This window comes from Biomphalaria glabrata, chromosome 14 (genome assembly GCF_947242115.1).
Source record: "Biomphalaria glabrata chromosome 14, xgBioGlab47.1, whole genome shotgun sequence".
In the NCBI taxonomy this organism is placed as follows: domain Eukaryota; kingdom Metazoa; phylum Mollusca; class Gastropoda; family Planorbidae; genus Biomphalaria; species Biomphalaria glabrata.
In genome coordinates this window covers 14,527,803-14,537,783 of record NC_074724.1, presented here as the reverse complement: position 1 = coordinate 14,537,783, position 9,981 = coordinate 14,527,803, and positions in this window count along the sequence as shown.

The window sequence follows — 9,981 nt, the reverse complement described above, 5'->3', positions numbered from 1 at the left end:
AAAAGATATTGAAAATCCGACATCGCAATATTTTAGACCTTTCAAAGTTCTGATGCAACGGCAACTTTTTTATTTTCTGAAATGTTTTTTAAAAAACAAAATACACCGTTTTTACAACAAACACGGGAGGCTATTTAGTAAGGGGCGTGACTATTTTCCATATCGCACAAAATTTGATGCAAACGGTTTTATATTTTTGTCAAAAAATGCATATAAGTGGAACATAGTTTAAAACAACAATTAATAAGTAGTTTTTCATATTATCGCGTTTACTGCAGAGTGACACTTATCTAAAGTACGGAAATGTTGATTCTTTCTTGAGGCTTTGAATAATAGATTGACCTTTGCAAAACAATTTGATCAATTAGATAATCATTATATGACATTAGTTAGGTCAGGTTTACATCTAACGTCACCTTCACTTTCACATATCCCTTGGTCTGCTTGTCCGTTGGGGCACCAATGAATGATTGTGCGTAGTTTCAACTTGATCCGATAATGGGTGTGGGAAAACTAACACATTTTACCAGACAGAGTGAGTTAACAATTATTATAAGTTTTGTAACAATATCTAAAATAGCTATGAATATCTGTATTTGTTAACTTAGACCTTAGGGACAATAAAAAGTAAAAATAAAAGTAATGTTTCCCTTTCAGACTATTCCGTCTATAAGGCAGATGATGTTTCATTTATTCTGTGGTCCACGGTTAGGTGAAGTTGTCATGGGGCCAGCACAACAACCTATTGCTTTTATTTTTCACCAACTAATCTTGGGAGGACATGGAGGAGCCCTAAAGATGACCAAATTTAAAATCCCAGTCTTCGCCAGGATTCGAACCCACGACTCTCTTAGGAGCAATTACATTTAGGTACAATCTGTTTTTTTTTCTGTTTTTTTTTAGATACAAATTGTACCCTACATAAACAAGTCATCTGATAATCACAGACTGGCCCCCATGACATCATCAAAATAGTTTTGTTTCCTTTATGTCAACAAGTCAAGAGTACGACACCATTGTGTTAGTCGTTCATAAGTCTGAAATTGGAAATCACACTTTTCGAGTTATATAAAATGTCGCGAGTATTTGCCCGTGTCTATGTCGGAAGTCTCTGATATCCTTGATACGCATTTTAGCAAATAAAGATGAACAGATACGCTATTCTCGCTATTTTCCTGCTGACTTGTTTAATCGTAGCAGAGTCTTTCCCTTTCGTAAGTATGACATTAACTATTTGAGTTTCTATCAAGTCACTGTGTCTTTCTGGTTACAATCTTACACGTGTTAGTTCTCCAACTTCCCATTCTCGGATCAACGTTGAAACTTTGCGCAATTAATCATTGTGAATGACATCACGTGATTCAATCAAGAGATGTACCAATTGGTTAATCAATTAGTCTTAATTAATTAATTTTTTTTTCTATTGAAAATATGATAACTCACTGTAACTCAGTGACTAGCGATAATAAACACAATAATGTAGAGTATTAGGTCTATCGTCAAAAATGTTCAACCTACAAGAGATTAGTTAATTATCTTAATATGTACTTAAAGCACTCAGGCTTGAGTTTGAATTCCGACTCGAGAATTATTTTTTATAGCGGCCCCCGAAAGGGAACGAGACAATATTAATTGTGTGGCCTGTCTGTCTATTCGTAAGTTTGTACGTCTCGTTCAAATTGAAAATTGGGAAAGGTTTTAAAAACTCGATATCATCATATTTTCGATCTTGCAAAGTTGTGGTGCGACGGCTCTTTTTTTCTTATATGAAAGTAAAATTATAAGTTGTAAATATTTCATTTTCATAAAAAACATTACTCTTTTACAACCATTCACTATTAATAGTTTTAAATGTGTAGATATTAGTTTATGTGACTAGATACGCTAATTCAGGGTTCTCTTATATTTTAAGAATATGCAGAAAAAAATACGGATTACAAATATGTAATTTGAGTTCTACGGAGATAAATATGTTTTAAAATATTTATTTTTAAGTTTTATTTCTTACTAGACATATGTTACCCGCGACCCGCGGGTCTTTATTTTCGCATTACTGTCGATATAGTCACTGAGAGTGTTTTGTAAACAATTAAAAGAAATAATAATGTAATAAGTAAAGCGAATGTGTCAATGTAAAAATAGTGTGAATGAAGCTATCAAATCAGAATAGCTAATAGGCTCAAATTAATTGTTCAAATTAAAACATTTGCTTGTAGGCCTACATATATTTGATTAAAATTTGAGATGAATAGACTTAATTTTGTATGTTCATGTGTTAAAGTATAAAGTAGATCTTTAGGTAGACATAGATCTAAATCTAAATTAATCTAGAGTTAAAAATTGGCTTTTTTAGAGTTCATTCTGTGTTGCGCATGCGTGACCTTTTTTCATGAATGAATATAGGCCTATCCCAACACGGCTACCCAGCTTTATTTAGCGAACAGCGAACGAATGTATTAAAAATGCTTTAGAAAAACAAATTTGAATGTTAATTTGATTAAAATATGAAATGAATGGACAATAATTAGTATGTTTATGTGTTAAAGCATAAAACTAACTTTGCGAAAAGAAGTTTTATCCTCTTAGAGTTCAATAAGAGTTTTAGACCTAGGCCTAGGGCCTAGGAATAGACTCAGTAGAGAGATGTGTTAATCACTGTTAATGTGTAAACATTTGGTAATGTCTAATGAAAGGATGTTCGTCAGACATTACCAGCGGCCTGCAGGTCTAAGTTTGTGTTTACTAATCTAGTGGATTGGATTTAGATGTATGTTAAACTAAACTAATGATCCTTTCAAGTTTTTTCTCTTTTGCTACGAAAATAAAATTAGGTTTGCGAAAATGGGATTACCCGAAGCCGATACATTCATATCTATTAAAAACGAAAAGAGCGATAGCTTTATAAAACTATCTGTGCGAAGAGAAGTTTTATCATCTTAGAGTTGAATTAGAGTTTTAGATCTAGGGATGGGTTATAAAGTAAACAATTAAACGAATTAATATTTAGTACGCGATTCATTACGGTATTGTCTAATGAAAGAATGTTCGTCAGGAAATCTGTAGTCACAGATATAAGGAACTAATTTATGTAAAAAATGCTTTTGAAACACAAAATTGAAGGTTCATTTTATTATATAATGAAATCAATGGACCTCTTTTGTATTTTCATCTGTCAAAGTAAAAAAACTATCTGCGCAAAGTGTATTTCTTAAAATTAGATCTAGGTCTAAATCCTTTCGATCTTTTCTTATGTCAACATTGTAGACATGGCCTAGATCCATAAAATACTATAGCTGTAATAGAGTCGGACAACTTTTTTTTTTTTTTGAGGGTCTTAAGTTTGTTTTAGGGCTATCTTCTTCTTATCTTATATAATACAGACGTTACTTCAAAAAAGATGATTACGTCCTACGCGTCATGCATTTAGTCATGCATATTAACCAATGACTTAAATTCTGCCAAGTCACTGGTTTTCCTGGCTAGCTCAGGCAACCCATTCCATGCTCTAATAGCACTAGGGAAGAAGGAGTATTTGTACAAATTTGTCCTAGCATATGGGACGAGGAATGTGCCTTTATCTTTGTGTCTTTCAGAGTATTTTATTATTTTTTGTTTTTGTATTTGAAGATTATGGTTCAGTGTTTTATGTATGATTGCTACTTTACTTTTGAGCCTTCTGTCCTGAAGGCTTTCTAAATTTAGTGATTTTACTAAAGGTGTTACTCTAGTCAAATGTGAATATTCGTTTGTTATGAATCGCACTGCTCTATTTTGTGTCTGTTCTAGTTTCTTAATGTTTTCTTGAGTTGAGGGGTCCCAAACAGAGGATGCATATTCTATTATTGGCCTAACCAAGGTTAAATAACATTTTTGTTATATGTTCTTATTTGATTTATAGAATTTTTTTTTAATAAATCCTAATGCTTTGTTTGATTTTTTTGTAGTTTCATCAATATGTGGATTCCATGACAGTTTTTCATTTATTATAACACCTAGGTATTTTGCGCTTTTAGTCTGTGTTACTGGTTTGCCATGAATAAGATAAGTGGAATTAATTTGTTTTAGTTTTTTTTGTTACTCTTAACAACTGACATTTTTCTGGGTGGAAAGACATGCTCCAATTTGATTCCCATTTCTGCAATTCATCTAATTCTCTTTGTAAAATATCTGTGTCTTGTGTTGTTTTTATTGTTCTATATATTATGCAATCGTCTGCAAATAATCTGACTTTTGTTCCTGAAGTAATGCAATTTGGTAAATCATTTATGTAAATTAAAAATAGTAGTGGACCCAAGACTGTTCCTTGAGGTACACCTGAGTTTACTGTTATCGGTGTTGATTTAGAGCCATTTATTATTACAGTTTGTTCTCTCCCTATCAGAAAGTCTTTAATCCACTGATGCAGTGGACCATTAATGTCGAAATATTTTAATTTTTTAAGCAAACTATGGTGGTGAACTTTGTCAAAAGCCTTAGAAAAATCTAGTAAGATAGCATCTATTTGTTCACTATTATCTAAACCTTTTGAGAAATCATCAATTAGTCCTATTAGTTGTGTTTCACATGATCTATATTTCCTAAAGCCATGTTGGTATGGTGTGAGGACATTATGTTTGTCTAAGTGGTTTATGATGTTGCTACATATTATGTGTTCTAGGATTTTACATGTGATGCTGGTAAGTGATACTGGTCTGTAGTTTCCTGGGTCAGATTTTTCTCCTTTTTTAAATAGGGGGGTGACATTAGCTTCTTTCCAGTCCTTTGGTACTCTGCCCTGGTTAAGTGAAGCCTGAAAGAGTATTTTGAACACTGGGGCTAGCTCATTACTTAGTTCTTTGAGTAATCTAGCTGGAATACCATCAGGTCCAGAAGCTTTATTTGGTTTGGTGTTGGCTAATAGTTTTTGAATTCCATTTTCTTGTACTACTATATCTTCTATGTTGTCTACTTGGTTCAAATTCAGTAATATGTCTTTGTCTCCTGGGGCTGAGAATGCTGATGCAAAGTATTTGTTTAGGATGTTTGATTTAGTTTCATTATTATTATGTATTAGGTTATGTTCATCTTTTAATGGCGCTACGCCTGTTGTTTCCATTTTCTTAGACTTAATGTATGACCATAGGTTTTTGTTGTTATCTTTAGATATTACATTGTTTATGTATTCACTCTGCAGCTGTCTGCTTACTTTTTGGGTTAAGTGTTTAATTTTTATATACTTTTTGTAAACTCTTTCTGCATTAGTTTCTTTAAATTTTCTATATAGGTTTTCCTTCTGTTTACAAAGCTTCTTTAGTCTATTATTAAACCAGCATTTATTTATTTTGTTTGGTGTGTATTTAGTTGGTATATGATTTTCTATAATGCTTTTAAGATGGTTTTTAATGAAATTCCAGAGGTCATCGACTGGTTGATTAATGTCTTTTTCTAATAAGAATGTTTGTTGAAAGTTTAATGCAGCTTGGTGTAGTTGTGTTAGGTTACATTTATTCCAGAGTAATATTCTTCTTTTGGGTTTTGTATTGGCTACTGCTTTTATCTGACTGTGTATTTTTATGATCTCATGGTCTGATAGACCAGGGATAATATCATAATCAACTACTAATCCAGGTCTGTTGGTTAAGAAGAGATCTATTGTGTTGTTTAATCTAGTTGGCTTTTTAATGATTTGATCTAAACTTAGGTTGTGTAAAGTTTTTATGAAAAGCTCATTTATGTCCTTAAGGTTTTGGTGTTTATCTATGGTGTTTTCCAATTTTTATCAGGTAGGTTGAAATCACCCATAATCCAAAAAACTGCATTTTTATTTGTCTCTTTAAGTGTAGTAATCTGATTACATAGTTCCTGCATGTATTCTAAACTAGAATTTGGTGGTCTGTAAATGCTGCCTATTATTAGGGATGTTGAGGTGGTATTAATTTTACAAAATGTTGATTCTATATTTTTTGGGTTAGGTAAGGTACAATACATACACTACGGTCTAAGTTAGTACCCAAGGAACATTCCTGCGTAGTTTTATCAAGATTGGTCGAGCGGTTTTGATGTCTATAAGTAACATACATACATACATACATACATACATACATACATACATACACCTCACATTCTACTTTATAATATAGATTATCATATATTGTCATTGGAAATACCCATTTTTGTATTGAAGGCTTAATACTAGACTATCTCCCTTGAATTACTTGCCAACTTTTTTTCTGTTGCTGTTTTGTCTTTCTTTCTCGTGAAAAAACTTTTAAAAGCGAAACATTTTTTCCTATTTGCCACTGAGCTATTTTAGTTAAAAAATAAATATGAATATTGCCTGCAAGATTTGTCTCGTATATAAATTGCTTTTTTTTCTTAAATACGATACGGTTCCTTTATTTTCAGAGAATGTTATATAAATTATTGCCTTTCATTTCAGCGTGAGGGAAGTGTTTCAAGTGGATTAGGAGGAAGTTTCGGAGGTTCTAAAGGTGGACTGGGAGGATTTGGTGGTGGTGTTGTCAGTCGTGACATAGCTGAACAGGCCGAGACTTGGACATAAAAATATAGGATGTGAACATAAGCCTTCCTTAAGACCAGGTCACTGTGACCTAATTTATATTTAATAAAAAAAAATCAAAATGAAATCTCACAAAACAGTTTTGTACCTGATTATTTGAAAACATTCAGGTGTTGTTGTTTTGCTATTAATTTTGTAAAAATTAAAAATAAATAAATGAAAAAATAAGTAAGAAATGTCAGACATCATTAATGATGCTAATTTAATGTATATAGAACTGTATCATACATAACATGATCTCTGTGCTGTATGGGTTCCAAACCTGGAGTGATCAGCTCATTAAGACAGAAGATGATCTTTATGGACGCAATGTGGATAGAGCGAAACCACCTTGTGACTTAGTCTTGCACTAACAGGAACAAATGAAGAATGCAGTAGGGCAGTAGCAAAGTCAGACCAATCGTCTTAGAAGGCCCAAACACTGACCTGTATTGGATTTATATGTATGTCAAACTTTGCTAATGTTCCTTTCAAGTTGTTTTTTTTCTATCGCCACAAAAATAAAAGTGCTTTTGCGAAAATTGATTTACATCAATATGAAAAAAAAAATTATGGAAATGGGTTTACCCGATTTGTTAAATGCTTCTTAAATAAACATAAATTCAGCTCTAAAATGAAAGAAGCTCGAGATGAATGGGATATAAACTACAATTAAAACGGATTTACTCAATTTTTAAAATGAATGGGATTATGGAGTACGTCATAACGTCTAAATTCGCAGATATAAGGAACGAATTTATGTAAAAAATGCGTTTGAAACACAAATTGGAAGGTTAATTTTATTAAATAATAAAATCATTAGACTATAATTTGTATTTCATGTGTCAAAGTAAAAAAAACAACTACATGTGCAAAGTGTATATATATAGTTTTAAAAATTAATGTAGATGTAGATCCTATCCATTTTGTCTCATGTAAACATGGCCTAGATCCATGAAATAGTAATACTTTCAAAGAATTGGGCAACTTTTTTTTTGAGGGTCTTAAGTTTGTTTTAGGACTACTATACGTCACGGTTCCAGATAGTACCCAATAAACATTTATGCAAAGTTTTATAAAGATTGGTGAAACGGCTTTGCTTTCTATGAGGGAAATACATACATACACACATACATACGTATAATAGATTCTAGTCATTTTTTAGATCTAGATTGGTGAAACGGTTTTGCTTTCTAAGCGGGACATAAATACATACATACGTACATACATACATACATACTATACATACATACATACATACACACACACATACGTATATACATACGTTTAATAAACTTTAGCCTTAAGACTCATTTTTCAGATCTAGGTCTAAATTGACAGTTGGGCCTATAGATCTAAAAGCATTAGGATAACCAACTCTAGAAAAACAACCAAACATCTTAATCAACACCCTCCCTGACCGAAAACTAAATATACTGTGTCCGACTGATTTTAACAACCTGTAGGCCTAGAGTACTGTACGTGTGTAGTCGATGTTACTACAAGACTACCCTGTGTTTTTTTTTTCATTGCGCGTTATGCAATAGTGTTTGCTTAATGTCGAGTGGTCAGACTAGAAAATAACACACTGGCATGGTTAGCCAAGAATGTTCGTAGATCTATCTTTACACTAAAATAGTTACAAACCCTCCCTGCCCAGGAAGTAAATAGACCGTGTGTCCGACCTGGTCAGATAGACGTACACATGTATGTAGGTCTGTGTACTGTAGTGTATCGTGCAACCCAAAATGACAAGTCCACCCCGTGTTTTTTTTTCCCTTTCGTGTTAAACGGTTAGGCGATAGTGTTTGTGAGTGGTGTATGGTGAGTGGTCAGACAAGAAAACAGAACATTGGCATGGTTAGTCAAGCATGTACTTTACACTGAAAAAGTTATACAGGTCAAATGTTTTATAAGACTACAACAATTTCGTTTCTATTTATTGGGTTACTAGATCTGGATGTAAGATTTTTAATCTGTTTTATAATGAGATTTTCAACTTTACCGTATAAGTAAGATTTTCCGTTATAGAATAAGTTATTTTTTTTTAAGTACCAGGTAAAGGTTTCAGCTCAAAGCGAAAGTACAAGCACACATATTTGACATATTTAATTAAACCTCTTTTTTTCCTTAAATTTTATTGTGCATTAACGTTTATGTATGAAAATTTTTCTTTATTACTGATTTTATTAGGTTCTACAACGTTATATGAATTAGTTCGAGCCGTAGGCACAGAGTCGGATGATTATAGCGAGGTCTAGATTACCCCCTCCCCTGATCAAAAGAAAAAAAGTTATTAAAAAAATGTTTGTACAGTTTAATTAATATTCTTTAGTTTAGTTTAACTACATTTTAAAACTCATGATAAACTTTTAGTTTAACTACTTTATTTCAGTTGAAACTTAGTTTTAGTTCAGCTTTTTAAGTTTAGTTTAGTTACCATCACAATTCATAGTACATGAGGTTACAGCCTATTTGGTACTACGTACCTGTTCGATACTACGTGTTTTTTCGATACTAAGTGCCTATGCGATACTTCATAGCAATTGCCTTACTGAACTGATCCTATTGATAACACTGCCCACGGCAGATCAGCTCCGCCTGCAGTACCCTTTGTGCCCATGTTAGCCGGCCACCCGCCCTACTGTGCCCACAGAGACTTTGGATTGAGACTCTACAAGTACTGAGTCACTGGCGACCCTCTACCCGCTTGAGCGCCACCTCCATCTGCAAGACCTCCACCCAGAAGCACAGCCAGCTACAACGTCTATAGGACACTCAGAGAAGTTTGAGGACAAAGTGACATATACTGTTTTATAACGTGCAAGGAGTGATGATATAATATCACTAAGAGATAGATGCACCCCCCCCCCCCTTTTATTTTTCTTCTCTATATATTTTATGTAAATATCTCGGAGTCTCGAGATTTGAAGCAAGAAGAATGACCAGGATGAAAGAGCGCCGAACCAAAAAAAAAAAAAAAAAACTGATAGAAGAAGCAGGTCTATCTACAACTGACCAAAATCTACCCATGCGACATATGTGGCCGGTTTTTTAAAGCGAGGATTGGACTTTACAGTCAACATCGAGTCCATAGGAAATGAGAAATGTGCTCATCTTCGATCACAAAGGATGAGCTATATGTAAATAAATATCTAGTGAATTTTAAATTATTGTATCTTTCTCCCTTGTCTGTTTGTTGCGTGCCTGCTTCCGATGTATCTTTGATGGCCCAGTGTTTTTGCACATTCAAATAATCATCCCCTAGACACCAAACAAACCACACATAGAAGCAATAAACGAGGGCGGTCACAGTTAATATGTGTATAAACATAATATCTTGAATCACCACATAGGAATTAGGACATACAATAGTAATCCAAGTGCTGGAACAACCCTATATAGAAACATGTTCGACAAATAGAACTAGAGTAATAACACAG